A 17782-nucleotide genomic window follows, 5' to 3' on the forward strand; every position below is an offset into this window, starting at 1 on the left:
GTTTTTACATGCCAATGTTCATTTATCCGCTAGGGTGAGTTGCTGCATAACTTTAAATGCAACATAAAGTAAGCCAAAAGCAGTGGTGTAAATTATTGGAGTAAATGTAATTAGTTACTATACTTAAGTATCTTTTTGGCTACTTTGTAGTTGTACTGAGTATTAAAGATATTAGCAACTTTTACTTTCTACTTGACTACATTTTTTTTTAAGTTGATGTACTCTTTACTCCACTACATTTGTAATGACTAATGCAATTAAATGTTACATTTTGCATTGCACTTAACTTTTTCTGCAGCAGTTTATTTCAATATTTCCATTTACAGGGCATTGAAGGTACTATATCTTAACTTGTCAACAAGGCTTCATTATGCGAATGCGGGTGCATTATCAGGTAGTTGACATCGCTGGTGTTTTATGTGGGAAGAGGACATGACTGCAGCCGGCGATAAGGTTTTTACTTTTGTAATTTATCCATTTTACTGAAGATAGCTTTTTGAAGGATATTGGTTTCCTTATGAGCACTTGAGCTTAACTGAGAATTGGGTGTTTGTAATAGACGTATAGGCTATGGTGTCGACCTTGATTTGTTGCAATTTTGAGGTGTTCAGTTTTTTCTCCTCACAAATCAACTGTTTCTTGTTTTGCCATTGACATGTCTTTTAAGTGTTGAGGACTAGTGCTGCTTTGAGCCTACATTCAGTATGAGTAAAATACTCAAGTACTGTTAAAACCAGATACTCTAAGGCCGTTTTAAGATTGGGCTCATTTGCTGCGATCCAAACTTGAATGCGATTGTTCCCGGCGCCCCCAGCAGCGTTGGTTTGGTTTCACACTCAACTTGATTCTGTCCAACCCTGGTGCGTTTGTGTTCATCTTACGTCATCAAAAATGTGCACGACACATGTCAGAAAACAGAACACGGATCAATATATTGTGTTTTTATTAATTTGGTGCTATTATGCACAGCACAGTTTTTGACATTTGGGTTTACTTTATGCGTGTTGCATGCAGACTGCTTTCTGCTGCTTGCAAACAGACTATTTTGAGGAAACTGTGGATTACCATTGACCTGCTGCTGATTCCACTCGCAACGCAGAAATACGATGCTTGATTCCAAGGTAAATCATCGACACTATCATGTGTTTTATTGAAGGAAATACATCGTAATCGGCTTAAACGCATGCGCAGGTCACTTTACTTCCTCATCAAGTGAGCACCCGGGTCCGTGTTGCTTTCATATTCATGCTAACCGCGCCACAGTTCGAGAGCAACTGAACTCAGACCAGCTCCTTCAGGTAGTCTCGGGTTCGGTAGCCAGGTGTGGACCCAGGTTCACCTGACAGCTTTCACATTAGCGATTTTTCATGCGAACCGTGCCCCTTTCTGAACTAAACTTCAAGTGTGAAAGCCACCTAAGATTTTTACTCAAGTCGTTTTGGAATTCGTGACTTGTAACTTGTAATGGCGTAATTTTCACTGCAAGGTATCTGTACTTTTACTCAAGTACGGTTTCAGGTACTCTTTACACCTCTGGCCAAAAGAAACCAGCGCTGTCCTGTACCGATTAGAGAAGTGATGAAGTGAGTCGTACTGTACATTAAAAGACTGAATGACATGCTAAAGATTGAAGTATGTCATTTGCATGACAGAAGAAATGTAATACAGTTTATGTAAAATGTCTTTTTGAAAGATAATTCTCTGTCTCAAGCAAAGACAGTGCAGCTTCAAAGATACGTGAGCCAATGGCGTTTGAGTCTGAGCTCTGTCAAAGCATTTCATTGGTTGAATGTACTGAATGAATACGCCCTTAACCGGACGAACGAGTCAATTGAGTCAAAATGAGATTGAATGAACTAGTACATGTTGTTCATGGTCTAATATTCTCTGTGTTACAACAATGCATATCCAGTAGTTACTGAACTTTTCTGAAAAATAAAAGTAAAGACCTTGTTTAATTTAATTCTAAGGTAAAGTAAATTATGACAAAACAGTTGAATCTTTGTATGGAACATTTAATTACACCAATTAAATTAGTTAAACCAGTTAGATTTTAGTAGACTAAATATAATGTAGATTTCATCGACTAAAACTAGACTAAAAGTAAAATGATTCGGATGACTAAAATATGACTAAATCTAAATTATATTTTAGTCAAAAGACTATGACTAAAACTAAATCAAATTTTGCTGTCAAAATTGACACTGATCTTAATTCTAATTTCATGTTAAATTGCACATTTTGTCAGTGACAAACCTGCAATACAGAAGGTTCAGTTAATCCTTAAAATGTTTCTTTATTAAGTTGTATGTGCAACAAAGAAGTTACTGAAATTGTTAATATTTTGAAAATAAATGTTATTTGAATTTAAGTTTCATGTTTCAATTTTGGGCAAAATATTGTGATGTATATCGTATCGTGAACTGAGCATCGAGATATGTACCGAATCGTGAGCTGAGTGTATCGTTACACCCCTAGTACAATGTACAGTATAATTCCACTGATATGCTTATTCTCTACACAGATAAGAGATCTTAATTCTCTCTCACACATATTCACAAAGAAAAGTTATTTCCTTTTGCCTTCCTTTACTGCTCTTGAGCCGTTTCCTTTCAACAGGCCACTGACCAATCACAAGCCATCTTTGTTTTAAATAAAACACAGTGAAAGTAGTCCACCCATCCATGTCTGTTCCTGTCAGGCAGTTTGGGTCCAACATGCATGGGAACCGGGTTGCTGCAATTTTCCCTTCACATTCATTTTACACTTGTTCTTAGTGATGGTCATCTAACAACCAACAACCAAATGTTTTGTGTATTCCTTAAAACGCAATATCTAAAGTTTTAAAGCACAACTTATGGAACAAATTTTGTGATTTCAAATCCAACACAATCTCACGGCAAAAACGTAGCTATTTTACGAGGTGGCAAATTTTGGCTAATTCGTATCAGTTTATACGATCTCAATCGTACATTTAAGTACAATTTGCTCTCAAGACAGTGACATTAGGTTTAGGGGCGGGGTTAGGGGTGGGGCTTCAGTATTGCTTTTTTAATAGTAATTGTACGTTTTTGTATCCAAACGAATTTGCTACCTCGTAAAATAGTTACGAATTCCCGTGAGATCAGGGGCCTCATTTATAAAGCGTGCGTACACACGGATTTGATTGCAGAGTGTGTATACGCAAAAATCAATGGGAATGTTCATATTTATAAAACGGTCTTGGGTGTGGAAAAGAATCACACTTACGCACTTTGAGAAATGATCATAAAATCAAAATTTCTACGCAACATTTTAAAAATGAGGCCCCAGGATGTTCAAATCACCTTGGGCCTCACGTTGGGTATGGGCAATTCCAGCGTTATGGACGTGACATAAAAATGCTCAGAGAATGAATTTGTTACGATTATATTGAACCATCTGTTTATATTTTACTGAACCCTTGTTGATAGAGTCTAAACATAAAAAATGTCAGTCTATGAAAAAAATGTACCTTTAAAAAATGGGAAATAAACATGCGTTATGGATGTGACAAAAAAAGGACGCGGTTTTTGGGAGACGATAAACTTTGTAGGATTTCTATAAAATAAAATGCACAATCCTGAAGCAATAATACCCAATGAATGGAGAAGGGATGCCTCTTTATAGAACATGATATAGTTACTTTATATTCATTTTCATGTGTCCATTTATGAGGAATATGTAGTGTTATGGATGTGACAATCCTGAAAATGGCACTTACCTGACTATGAAAAATCATGCACTAAAAATAAAACAAATGCTTTACAAATTTGAAGAGAGATCTCACATGGGTATTTGAACCACCAAATGTTAAAATCTGTGCTGTTACCATAGTAAAAACCGCTGGTAAAAACTTATTTTTTTCGTGGTAAGGTTGACATTTTCACGGAATTGCCCGTATGCACAAAACGGGGCTGTAAACGTGTGTACACCACTATCCACGCAAAGGTTGTGATCTATTAAAATCAAACTTGACAGGAGAATGTAAGCAAACTCTGACCCATGCGTACGGTACGCACATTCTGGAGACAAGGGGAAGTGGCGACACCGATGCCGGGTTGTATGCATATATGCTTACATCGGGGAGGAGATTGGGTCGAGATACACGAGGCACAGTCTTCCCCTGACTGGGATTAATAAAGGGAATTATGTGCAGGTTCTGGCGTACGCATGGTTTATAAATCTGAAAACTTTTGTGCGTGCGCACACTTTAAGGGTGAAATCTACAGTTTTATAAATGAGACCCCTGCTGTGAAAAAGACCAGCACCAAGCTAACATGAACCAGTTTAAACCTGCCTAAAATTCATCCTGGTTTTACCTAATCTTTTCAGCAGAAAAAAGAAAAATGTATCCTTAATCTGGTCCACTGGTCCAGTCTCTTTGTTTTATCATCTTCTCAATATACAATTTGAATGCAGTGCACCTCGTCAGTCTCTGTCAGTCACACCCAACTGAAGGTCATGAAACGACGTTATGCTGAAATTGTTTTCACATTCTGTCATTCTCAGCTGCTAAAGAAACTTCTCTGGGCTGAAAGGAACATGTAAACAAACTCACAAGAACCTTTACTGTTACATAACCGGGCTGCAGATTGTGGTTCCTGTCTACACCAAAAATCTGATCTCACCACCGGGAATTGAAAGAGGCGTTTCTCTTACACAACACAGAATGAGCACTGGACAGAACGGAAAATATTATTGGAGATCAAATCTAGCCAGAAGTCATAGACAAAGCCAGAAGAGAATACATTTAAACATCTTAATCACTTGTTGGTTTTTCGCAAAAGCAAACGTAAGTACAAGAATTGCTTCTCAGGGATTTATATTAAAAGAAGGATTTGAGCTATGTTTCAAAACCAGAATGCCATTAAAATCACGTTTGAGTTGGGCCAGTAAGCAACTAGAAACCACACAATAGTAGGCCCAGGAATATTAGGGGCCTTTCCATAACATTATGAAAAATACCACTGTATTTGAAGGATACAACTTACAGAGAACGGTAAGAGTTGCACGTTTCCTTTTTAAAATACGCCGAGTCAGACGATTGTAGGTTACATCGCAATATATCTGTTTTCACTAAAATAGCTAAAAGATGTTCACTTTATCAGCAAAACTGGATAAATCTAACTTGATTAGTATTTTTAAAATAATTGAAATACTATTTGGCCAGTGGAAAATAATGAGAAACTATTAAACAGTTTTATGGATATTTTGGTATATTTATTCTAAAACATAACAATGATACTGGATGATTTTTTAGTAATGTAATATGTATGGCACAAATGGCATTTATATGCTAATCTATATGTCATATTTTCGTAATTTCTTGTACCTTTGACGGTGTTAAACATTGTGTCATGTGGATTGGATTATGCATGGAAATTATATCCAGATGAGGTTATGCATAGTAAAACTATGCAATGTAAACTCTATGGTGATTTAGGGGAGGAGACAGGGTGGAGATGCACATTTAAACATCTTTCTCTGACTGGGTTTAACAAAGGGATTTTATGCGTTATGCGGATTTTTGTTTTTTAATGCTTCTATAAATCTGAAAACTGAAAACCTATCTTTTGTGCGTACGTACACTTTTAGGATTAAATCTGCGGCGAGTTTTACACATGAGGCCCCAGGAATTTGCGTAGGCAACCATTACTCGATTTTTACAAATATTTGCATTTACTTCACCACTCGAGCAATCAAAAGGGGTAAAGTGAATTTTGGTATATAGAGGCACATAGAAGAAAGTCTTGGTGGGGAAAGAATATCTTTTCTATTCACATTAAATCCTTAATTTTACAGGATTTTAGAGTTTCCAGTTAACCGTTCCTAAGACTCAAACCCTCAACTGGAATATCCAGCAAAGCCACAGAGTCCAGACGCACAGACTTCTGATTAGGGTTGCACGGTGTACCGGTGCTACGGTAGCATCGCGATGCTAAAGCTTCAAAATACCTGCGATGCCTCTCTATTTTTTAAACGGTAGTATCGTAGTACCGTAGTTAATGTTGCATATGCGCATTTATATTTATTTGAACACTTAATCTGCCTTTTTGCGGTGTTCATCTCCAAAATGAATGTGTGTTTTGAATGTTTCTGACGAGTTAATGATTCAAATTGGCGATTTGAACGAGTTGGTTAAATGATTCACTAACTCAGTGGAAAATTGACGCCACCTACTGGCCGTTTTAGTTCTGCATTTAAAGTAAGCCTAATATTTCCCTTTATAAAGACTGCTTTATCAATTCAATTTGTCCAACATTTGAATTAGTTCCTACGTGAAAAATGATCTAGTGTACTTTAGTATTTACTACAGTAAACTAGTAAAACTCATAGATACTAGTGTTTTTGAGTCTTATCATAGTAAACATTTAAGTATACTAAAGTATTTATAGTATTTACAAATGACTAAATGTAAATGTATTTGCTACAATTTATCCAATTACTACAGTTAATACAACAACATATTCTAGTGCAAAGTATAATACAGTTTACTATAGTAAATACAAAATGTTTAATCTAAATCTGTGTTTTTTGTATAGATTTGAATTATATGGCACAGCATCGTGATACTACTTGGTATCGAGATACTTTAGCTGGTATAGTATCGTAAGACATGTTTATGGTACCGTGACAACCCTACTGCTGAACTCAGACCCTTACTTAAAGAATTATATCTTTGAGAAATCTAGTATTCATAAAACATTCCTTTGAGCTTTGTCTTGCATAATTCAATGCATGTGTTATCGTGCACGATATATCAGTGCACATTATTGTAAAGACTAAATGTAAACAATCCCACAAGATCAAAGTATAATGAAAATATAATAACGCAGCCCATAGTGGTTAGTTATTCCCTCACTGAACTGAAATGCTAAAACAGTGTTTAAAAACACTGAAAAGGGTCATTATGTAATGTGACCAATAACAATTGTTTTTCTTTCAATTAAACCTTTTATTATGGCTTCCCCTAAAAGGGATTTGAGTCTTACCATACTCCACCCCAGTACCACTCCGTAATTCGGCACCCTGCACGTCCAGCAAACATAACTGTACAAAACTGCAAAAAAAAATGTTGTCTGGATGATGGAAAAAATAAAGATTTTGTGTCTTGGGAACTGAAACGAAGTGTGCAGGAAACACATGCACGTGTAATTAAATGCAGCTGCAGCTGAAGGCCGATCATTATTCAGCGGGACGGCCTGGGACAAGCAGATGATGTCATGAGGAGCCTATCTTAAAAACAGTTCTATTTAGCTCTCTGTGTTTACCGTAATAGTGATGGGAAAACGTTATCGTTTTTCGCCAGAGGGTTGAAGCATGCTGAGAACAAAAACAACTCTTGCCTATTAGCAAAAGCAGAGAAAGCAAAGGAGCTGCTGCTTTTCTCCAGTTGGAATCGAAAGTGTTTCTTTGAGCAGCAATGCTTATCTCAGCGAGGTTACGGCAACTCTGAGATCACTTGATAATGAACGGTGCTCAGACGACGCACTGGCGTGTGGCTTTCCCGAGATCCTTTATTAACACAGAAGCGGGATGTTGATAAGATCACATTTACTACTATTAAATAGCAGAGTGGCTGTTGTGATGAGGTCTTTCAGTTTCCAGTGTGGTGTGACCACAGCAAGCCCCCGAACCGCTCGGTGCCCCCCTAACCCAAACGGACGCCTAGACACACAGACCAACGGCTCCCAAAATTACAGCCATGGGTAACCAGCTCTCCTCATAACCATGTGCTATATCACGAAAATTCACCATTTTCTGAAAGTGGTATCGGCATTGGAGACAGACATACACACTGTTTTGACCATAACTGGCTAGTTTAAAATCCATATGTTATATGATGAAACCTACAAAAAAAGAAATATTCACCCAAAACGTACAATTCCGTCATTATTTACTTAACCACATGTCATATCAAACCATTATGTCAAACCTTCCACATTTATTGTATGGAAAAGAACAGCTGCCTCACGTCTTTGGTGGTCAACGAAAAAACGCAATCTCACAGGAATTCGTAACTATTTTACGAAGTGGTTAATTCTTATGAATTACTACAATCTTATGCGTATTGCGTATGTTTTAGTACAATTTGCTTTTGCACCAGGGGCGTTAGAGTCTTATGTTTTTGTACTATTCACATAGTACGAATTCATACGAATTAGCCATCTTGTAAAATAGTTTCAAAATCCTTTGAGATCAAGCTGAAAGAAACGTACAGATTTTAACTTTTCACATAAAGATGAACAAACACTGTGTTAGCTGGTGAGTTAAATAAAGTCAGTTATTGACTAATCTAACTCTAATCTTGTTTTCTGTCCCATTTGCACCATTCCTTTCGATGCTTAGACTGGATTCTTCCCAGACCCCCGACTCAGCAAATTCAGCTGAAAAAATCGAAAAGGGGGTCTGGTTTTGCCAAGGACAATGTCGACCTTGTTTGATTTGGATCGAGGTGAGTTCCCTTCCACCATATGTTGACTTTCCACTTCAGATCCTGTCTGGATGCTCAATGGCTTTTTGGTTTCCAAACTGTGGGTGTTCAGCTGAGAGGCAGCACGTGCTGGTGTTGGATTCAGTTTCTCGCTGGTGCTGAATGAGGAGAGCTCAGATCTCGGGCTCGCTGTAAATGCAGCTTTGGTTTGGCTCTGTAGTGTTATGTACATTCTAAAAACTACTTTTCCAAAGTCCTGTTGCAATGAGATACAAGAACAACTTTTGTTGGTTTAATGGACAACTTTTGATGGTTTGATGTTACTTATATCACAATAAAAGCCAACTATGAATGATAACCTTTTCTAAGAGAACAGACATGGACACTCAAGCTTCAGCAATGACAGCACATATGTTTGCATATTCAATTTATTCAATCTATTTGCATATTATATTCTGATAGGTTTCGTCTCCCTTGCATTTATTTAACTATCCATAGCCATCTTTATTCCCCGTTAAATAAGTTGATTATGTCCACAGACAACAAAAGTCAAAACTTGTCCTAAGTTGTATGGCAATAGCAAAGTGGCTTTAAAACATTTCATGAAATGCAACATGTATCACAAATTTGCAAAAACAAAATCACTTTTAAAAGATCATTATGCGCAAAGCCTATCTGTTCAGGCTCTATAAAATTTGGGCAGAACTGGTCCAAGGGCATGCAGTGAGACTAATTGAAGTTGAACTGGGCTAAAATCACGCCTACTCTAACGCTCTAACGTCTCCGTGGCCTTTCTGCAATTACACGCTTCTGCTGGGCCCCAACAAGCGACCCAATGTCGGGTTTGAGGTGAAAAACAACAGAGCCCAAGAAGCGCCAATGCCTATCGCATGCCTTCATCACAAAGAAAGTGGGTCTCAGCGCATGATAATGGAGGTTAATTAGGGAGAAAATCCAGCTAAAAATTCCATACGGCAGCAGTTCAGACAGCTGGGAACAGAGGCTCCTTCTTCCATCCCACAGCGCAAAATCATCAAGGCACTTCAGCGGCTGGATCAGGGCCGAGAGCCCGCGATGACTAGCGCTGGAAACATGCAACTAGTGCCAGATCCTTTTTGTATGTTCTCTAGAAATGACTCTCCTCTGTTTCTCTCTGATACTGATAAATGTCAAACAGTACAGCTCTAATTACCTTTGCCAAGCAAAACAAACACAAACAGCTTGCTAGCTCGGTCAGCAAACAATCCACACAAAAGGCAGCCACCGCAAACTCTCAAATGTTCATTTGATGGACATCTGGTAATTCAGCCGAGCCAGGAAAGACAGCCACACATCATACTGATTTGTTTCCAAATGATGTGTCTTCCAGGAAAACAACATGTCTTGCTCCTTGTATCTTTACATCAATGCATGTATTCAACAACTAGATTTGAGTTTGATTTCTGTCAAAAATGTGGTTGGTGCTTGCCATGCAAAACTCATAATGAGTAGGGAACGGGGGAAGGGTGAAGCTTTTTGCGGCTCGCCACTTAGGGTCACTCAAGAGAGATGGAGAGAAAGATCGGTACGAGATTGTTCAATAAAGCTTCCCATCCAAAAGATAAAAGCATGATATTCAACTTTACTTGCTTAATGATGTTTAAGTCATTGGAACCTAATAAAGATGCTCTTCCCAAATATGGTTCTGGGTCAAGAACATCTTTTCTAAAATGTTGACACGAGCAACACAACAATCCTATCAAAGAATTTCTAAACAAATTCTAACAATAACATTAACCTTGGGCTGTTCCAAGAATAATCACGATTAATCGCATCCAGAATAAAAGTTTGTGTTTATAATGATATGTCTGTGCACTGTGCATATTCATTTTGTATTTATAAACGCATACATGTATATATTTAAGGAAAAAAATTTTTGAATGTGATGAATAAACTTTTAATCTGAATGCGATTAATCACAATTAAATGTTAAACAGCCCTACCTAAACCCCAAACTAACTAATTTCATGTTGACATGAAAAGCAACCAACCTAGTACTAGGTCTAACCCTAAAATCTAATTGGTTGTAAGGAATGTTGTTCCAGAACCACCAAGGGTGTCGACCCGAAAATGTGTTCAAGGTGTTTTTCGCATCATCAGGGTTCCTCCTTCAACAAATCATCTTAAAAACCAATCTTCCTAATTTGACCAAACAAAGGCTAACTAGGCGTGTGCTACACGATCAATAAGTAAATGACAATAAACCCACGCTGCCCTCGCGTTCATTGTAAAGTGACCTTTGCGATTGAGAGCTAACAATGGCTCACAGAATTGGAACAGAAGGGAGGAACTCCAGCTCAAAGAATTCAGATAAATGCCACAATAATATAAATGAACAAGAGATCCCACTATAGACTGCAATATAATATATTCTTTAAAGAAAACTGTTGTTTTAGAAAAGTACATACGGTATAACACCAACGGCATTTTTATAACTCAATTGTCATAGCGTTAGCAACACAAAGGTTGTGGGTTTGATTCGTAAAGTTACCAACGCTGCTTTAAAATCACCTGCCAAATGCATAAATGTTAATGTATAATAAGTGATGAGGTTTTAAGGAGTCTTTGTTAATCACGACAGGTTTGACTAGCCAACAAAACTAGCAGGGTAATTTCTTACACAGTAATAATCATTACCATACGTGGTTGATACTCCATTGAAAACCTCAACCCTTTGAAAACAAACTAGATCAGCCATGCAAATACATTACAAGCACAAAAGATGCTTGGACAGAATTCAATGTCTGAAACGTTAGAAATCATGTTGCTACGCTGCAGCTACATGTGCTTTCAATCTAACGATAATTATCAGGTGCATTAGCTTCACTGAATAAACTTGGCATGCTGTTGCCACGCCGCCATATATCTGACTTTCACGCCCAATTGAAATCAAACAACAGTGCTCATTTGTTACAATCAAGACGATCTAACAGCTTGTCGACAATAAATTCCCCGTATAGTGGCTGCAGTAGCATACGGCTTCTGTCCAGAATTAACTTAAAGTCTGCACAGCCAACAGTGTGAAAACGAATTAGTCCAAAAATCTATTTATTAGCCACATACTAGTGTCAGACACTATTACATTATATCGGCCATGTATTGTGTTCCTTTTAAAGTGACCACAATCTGGCTAATTTCGTTTCCTTGACGATTCAGAAGATAGCACAAAAGTCATATTTCCTAAATCTGAGACAGAGCCTGGTTACTCTCTTACTGTATGGAAAAGCACCCTCCACGTTAGGCAGGAAGTCATTTTGGTTTGGAACAACATGACGGTGAGGAAATGATGACAAAATTGTATTTTTAGATGAACTGTTCCTTTAAACGTCCAGCACGTGAAGGATTCCTCACAGGAAAATCCGTATTCATTCCTGAATTTTCCACTTTTTCACATTCATAAACCCTTTAAGACCCAAAACGCCTAACTAGACGCTTCTGGCTAACAATGTCAAATATAGCATTTTAGATAGATGCCATCATAAACTGTAGGCAAAACTCCAAATACAGACTAAAATACATCGGCGTGTGCATTCCATTATGATGTGGGCGCTCTGATCAAAAGCCAGTTCGGTTGGGATGTCAGTGGAGTGTGTGCCGGTGATTATGGGGTAGCGTTTCCACGACAGAGCCGTCTTTGTGCCACACAGACAGTCTGCTATAAAACTACACTGAGAGCTGTGGGATGAGCTTCCTTTCCTCAAATCCATGGATTTATCCATGATAGAAGGGTCCACAGCTGATGCTTTGAGCCCCGTTCACCTCAGCTGCACTCAGGGATTCCAGCTGGTCTTTGTAAGCTCTTTGAGATCCATACAAACACTTCAAGATGACAACAAAGACGCACACACACACACACACACACACACACACACACACACACACACACACACACACACACACACGCGCACACGCACACATGCAGAGCCAGAAAAGGGGGGAGGTGACTCTGAAGACACAATAAGGAGGCAAGCGTACTCAACATGAGGTGGATTTCGCGCAGTGTAAATCATTAAGAGGTTTATACAAGGCCCCTGCTATTACTGAACATATGGGAGAACATTATACTGCCCACTGTTACTTACTAGACCTTAATTACTGAGAGAAATGGAAGAAAATCTCACTAACGCTATAATTTATTTGACACTAAGTTAATTGAGAGCAGACCCATGACATTATAATATGAGCGCTCAATTTCTCTGAGAAAGGATGAAACACGTGAACATAGACAGATACAGTTTTCTAGAAAAGTATTTGGATAGCTAAACTTATTAAATGCCATTGCGATAAAAATAAAAACTTATTTGCAACCAAACAAACAATCCTAAATGGGTTTTTTTTTCTTTCTTTCTTTTAAAATGATCGGTTTCTTCAACCATATTGTGTCAGTCAGGGTGAGTTTTAGTGGATGTATAAAGTTCACCTGACACCAATTCACACAGGTGTCCCTAATCACAATATTAACATCTGGCAACCAAAATGTCTCTTCATTTTAAACTGTGTATTTACCTTATTCGAAACTATTTTCTATTTAAAACTTAAAAAGATCTTTGTGAAATGCTCCAGTGGTTTGGTATTTGTATGCAATGATTACATTATTTTACAATCTTAAAAACAGAGAGACAGAGAGAGAGAGAGAGAGAGAGAGAGAGAGAGAGAGAGAGATCAGCCCTTACGAAAATTAACCATTACTGGTGAAAACTAAAAACCAAAAAAACATGGTTACTGTAGCAAAACAATAGACCAATCAAATTGAATAAATACACCAAAAACATGGTTATTACAAAAAATTATTTTCGTAAGTTTGTAAACTAAAAGACTGAATGGGAGACCTATAAGATGTATAGGTTTTCATGCACGATAGTGTTACTTTACAATGTCCTTTTATGCCTAACGCACGCATATTGTTTTACAATATTATGCATATACAAAGAATGTAACGTAATCCACAAGTTGTGTACGTGATCAGTGTGTTGCGCGCAACAGTTTCAATCTCAATTTCACAACCGTTACTCGGAACCATACAGTAAAGCACACTCAAATATTTAAAGACATTATTTACTTACCACATCTGAAATGAAGGAAACTATCGATCATTATTCGTTTTATTCTTATTACACGTCGCACTCTTCAGTGTTGCATCGTTTATGTTCCTAGTCAGAAGTACATGTCGTTCTCTCCTCGAGCTCTGCGTCCAACCATCACGAGCCAGAGCGAGAGCGCGCAGCCAGCGAGTGAAACCACACCTCTCCAAACTCTCTAAACCACAGAACAGTCCTTCACAGAAAACCTGCTTTTTTTCCACTTAGCTACAGCTCAGAGATGTTGTTTGCATTCCACGTGTTAGTATTTATATCCAGCTTTATTTTAGTTCAGGTGAGAATAATGTTCTTACTCATAGTTTTCAGCTAATGTTCAAGTAGGGATAAGTTCCAAAAATCTTTCCTTTAACTTTAACGAAAATATATGCTTTGAAGAATGTTTGTATACAATGAAGTTAATAAAACGGTCTTTCTTAAATGAACACATACTTATGTTCATAGTTTTCATGATTTGCTGCTGTTTTTTGATTTGTGAATTGTTGCACTTCAGAGCTAACTTATTTAAAGGTGCAAAAATAAAAAAGCAGTCCTTATGACAGTAGCCCAAATGTCATAAAGGTGACCGAATCGCAAGATATCTGAAAATACATTAGATACAGTGAGGAATAAACAGAAATCAAATTCACACACAATGTTTCCTTACAACATAGCTCCTGAATCATTCAATTGCTGTGCTTTTTTGTCTATATAACTCTACTTTCATTGTATGGAACAGAGTAAAAAGAGTCAACAAATTCAGTTTAACGTTTTCGTTCCGTTAAAAAATGAAAGTCATATGGGTTTGGAACAAGAGAAAATGATGACAGAATATGTTTGGAGGAACTGTTTCATGTCTTGCTAAAGTCTGAGTCAGTGTATACGGAACATTCGGCACATCCTTGTGACCACACATCATAACCTCTAACGTGTTAACAAGAGGAGCCTGATCTCAATTTCTACAAGACACGTCCAGCGCAAACAACTTCCAGACATGAGTTATTATTTAAACAATCTGTAGTATTACCACACGGAGAGTAAACAGTCAGACACACACACACACACACACACATTTCTCACATTACAGAAAATCTTTATTTAGCCTTTGCAGTTGAATTGTCCACAACTGTCTGACCACCACATCTCACACAAAATCAACCCCAACAGCCATCTTGTCTCTGCCTGAATGTTCCATTGTCACTGCCGCCCTCTGTTTCTCTTTCTCTGTGTCTCTGTCGTGGTCTCATCTGTTTGGTTGGACGTCCTCATTCACACAAACACGCGTCCGTCTTGGCCTCTCACCGCAGCTCCTGATCACACAAACACCATTACACACATCAATATTCCGATGAACACAGAGAAAGATATTTAGAAGAATGCTTGTAACCAAACAATTCTTGGCCAACCGTTGACTACCATAAAATTACTTTATGTATTTTTTGTTCTATTTTTATTCTTTCGAAGCAAAAAGAAACATGTGTGACAGAAAGCAATTAATAACTAAGCTTATTTAGTAATCAATACTTCACGTATCCATGGCAACAGATCAGCATGTTAAACTGAAGCAGTAAATGACGGGATTCACTGGAGGGACATAGTTTATATTTTTAAACTATATATAAGGAAAATCCCTATGTATGCATGTATAAAGTTTTCATATTATTTGGAGGCTATTACATGAATAAAACTGTGGAACAAGCACTGATGTTTTGTCACGAGACATGCAAGAACCAATGACATTCAATGTTATGAACATGGTGCCATATTTGACTTTACCATGCAGGTTTGAAATGAGTTGAAGGTGAGTAAATTATCAAATATTTATTTTTGGGTGAATTACTTTAATACATTTAAAACATTCAAACAATACACACATTTAAAAGTAAAAATAGTCACAAAGGTTAACAATGTTAAAAGTGAAATTTGAACATGGAGGAGATGCTACATAGACACACAGAGCTAAAGGCCGACATTTTTGTTGACAGGACAGAGCAAACATTATAAAAAAATAGAAGTCTCACCCATAACCATGCTACCCGTCCCATATAATTACACACATTCGACAGCAATTCCCTGGAAAATGAACAAACCCGCCATAGGTTTGTATAAGTGAGTAAGAATGGATGCCATTATGAGTCAGGCCATAAGAATGAGTGGTGAAGTTGGTGCGCTGTGGTGAGTCACAGCTCAAAACCACAGTTCCTCGGAGGAATTCACAGGAACCTCAGGCGTGCTAATGTCACGGCCCACAGACTGATGCCACATTGTATGTTGATATTTAGTTCTTATGTTGAGTTTTACAAAAATCATCTGGTCATGTTTGGAATGTTTATAATGGAAATCTAGTCTTCAGGTTTATAGGAACCAGAGCGGTATTGACCATTCACTGTCTACCCCACTATGTAAAGTCGTTGGGGGTGGTTGCTGGGGTGATACTTTGTGGTTACTATAGTATTTTGAGTGGACTCCTTCAGGTCAACTACTGTCATGGTGAAGCTGAAGTTTGAAAGGAATTTCACTTTAAATGAGTTCACTTAAGAGAAACAATTGAGATGTTTGTAGCAAGATACATAAATTAAATAACATTCAGTTTATTGACACACACAAATAATAAAGCAAAACTGTATGCACTTAACAACACACCCAATGGATTCTATGTACAATAATAATATTGAAAAAACAAATATTTAAATCGGTTGACACACAGAGCTGTAATAGTTTCCAGTATGTGGTCAAACTTTTGGGAATATTCTTCCATCCATATAACTGTCCATCATTCAAGCATGCGGCTGAATGGAAACATCAAGTTAATATTTATTCATCTAAATATTCAGTTAAAGAGCGCTATGCTCTGGGATGGCTATTGTTGTTCTGGAAAGTGCCCATCATCACCGGGCTGGACATAAGTGACCACTAAAAAGAAATATGCTCTTATAGTAAACATCAACTGAAAGCGTTGTAGTTCATTCTCTGTCCAAAACACACAAACGCACACACTTCCTTGGTTAAGACTGAGTGTTGTTTTCTGAGTGTGACCTCTAATCCATTATTTGATATTTGTGAGCGTGTTAGACGGCTGTCTGTTAGCCTCAGGCAACTTGAGAAAAGAAATAGTAACATTGTTATTTAAAGCTCATGTTTAAAAAGCTTTGGTATATGTGCTGGCTGCGTATGTGCAACATAAGTTATTTGTGTCTGATAATTCAGCTGTGCATATAAAATGTTGTGGTTACTACAAAAACATTACCAACACGGCTGAAAATGTGTATGTCATGACCGAAACATGGGATGTTTTGTCAAAAATAAAGTATATTAAATTATCAACTAAGATGTTTACCTTTGATATGATACAATTTGCATATAAAACAATTTTTTTCAAGATGTTTCCAACTGACTTTGACTTTGCACCAATTCTGTAGAATGGCCCAAATATGCACTAAAAGTGGCTCTTGGCCTGTATTCATATGGGAGCCTATAAAGCACCATATCTTGGTGCTTCAGTCGTTCTTCTAAAGTTTTTTCAGCATACATGGGCTTAACAGTTTCAGTTTCAGTTTATTGTTTATATAGCGCACATAAACACAACAAAAGTTGACCACAGTGCTTTACGCAATCTAAAACAACACTCCAAGAAAATAAAGAAGGGTAAAAAAAGAACAGATAAAACAAATAACTAAATGTTAAATGCACGGGACAACAGATATTAACAGGTTTTTATTTGAAAGCGATGCTACATATAGCACCTCAGTCTTCCTAAAGAACTGCTGAAGAACCTTTAAAGAAGCACTATGGTTCCATATAAAGTGGTTCCAAGCCAAGAACCACTTTTCGTGCTATATAGCATCATTTTTTTAGAGTGTGCTTTAAAAACATTATAGTACGGAAGAGTATTAGGGCCAAGCAATAAAAAAATATATAAAACCTTTTTGAGATTAAAGTCATTATAATGCGAAATTAAACCCGCAGTTTTTTGTGGAAAAAAGTTGAAATTAAATGTTGAGAATAAACTCAATAAATTTCGAGAATAAAGTCGTTGTGTTTCGAGAAAAAATTCTTTCAATTTCGAGAAAAAAAACTCGAAATAAAATGTCGACAATGAACTCACTATACTTTGAGAATAAAGTCGTTGTGTTTCGAGAAAAAACTCGTTAAATTTCGAGAAAAAACTCTTTGAGAATAAAGTCGTGTTAAAAAACGTGTTAAATTCTTCTAA

At 37.3% G+C, this 17782-nt stretch overlaps 1 protein-coding gene across 2 annotated transcripts in view; it reads right to left on the reverse strand.

The window, feature by feature from the left end:
• The window catches only part of LOC130566215 (rho guanine nucleotide exchange factor TIAM2), a 38331-nt gene extending 24636 nt beyond the window's left edge, over window positions 1–13695 (reverse strand). For both annotated transcript variants that reach the window (XM_057353517.1, XM_057353516.1), the window contains exon 1: window positions 13558–13695. The gene's annotated coding sequence lies outside the window, so the exon portion shown is untranslated. The remainder of the gene's footprint in view (window positions 1–13557) is intronic.
• Between the last annotated feature and the right edge of the window lie 4087 nt (window positions 13696–17782).

This window comes from Triplophysa rosa, linkage group LG15 (assembly GCF_024868665.1).
Source record: "Triplophysa rosa linkage group LG15, Trosa_1v2, whole genome shotgun sequence".
In the NCBI taxonomy this organism is placed as follows: domain Eukaryota; kingdom Metazoa; phylum Chordata; class Actinopteri; order Cypriniformes; family Nemacheilidae; genus Triplophysa; species Triplophysa rosa.